The sequence below is a fragment of the Gavialis gangeticus genome, unplaced genomic scaffold (assembly GCF_001723915.1).
Source record: "Gavialis gangeticus isolate Ggan-Ray unplaced genomic scaffold, GavGan_comp1, whole genome shotgun sequence".
Lineage (NCBI taxonomy): Eukaryota > Metazoa > Chordata > Crocodylia > Gavialidae > Gavialis > Gavialis gangeticus.
In genome coordinates, this window is record NW_017729034.1 from 80,611,227 (window position 1) to 80,611,504 (window position 278).

Below are 278 nucleotides of genomic sequence, written 5' to 3' on the forward strand. Positions count from 1 at the left end.
CCATACAACTGCCGCTGCCACTGCCCAGCACATCCCCAGCTCTTCCCAGTGCACGAGGGCAGGCTTAGGTTGAGCCACAAAGAGCCAGGGATGAGCCAAGCGCACGGCAGCAGTGCTAGGAGTGAGCTATGGTGAAATCTGGGGTGGCTGTAGCCCCTCCATAGCACCACCCCGAGCCCAACCTCAGCATGAAGAGCACGGTGCAGCCCCGGCTCTAGCCCACAGATGTAGCCCACCCATCCTGCCCTGCACAGATCCAAGGGCACATACTGCCACCC

General features: G+C 61.9%; 1 protein-coding gene across 1 annotated transcript in view; it reads right to left on the reverse strand.

Annotated features, from left to right (window-relative positions):
• MTHFD1L (methylenetetrahydrofolate dehydrogenase (NADP+ dependent) 1-like) overlaps positions 1 to 278 on the reverse strand; it is a 327,067-nt gene that overhangs the window by 272,350 nt on the left and 54,439 nt on the right. The window lies entirely within an intron of this gene.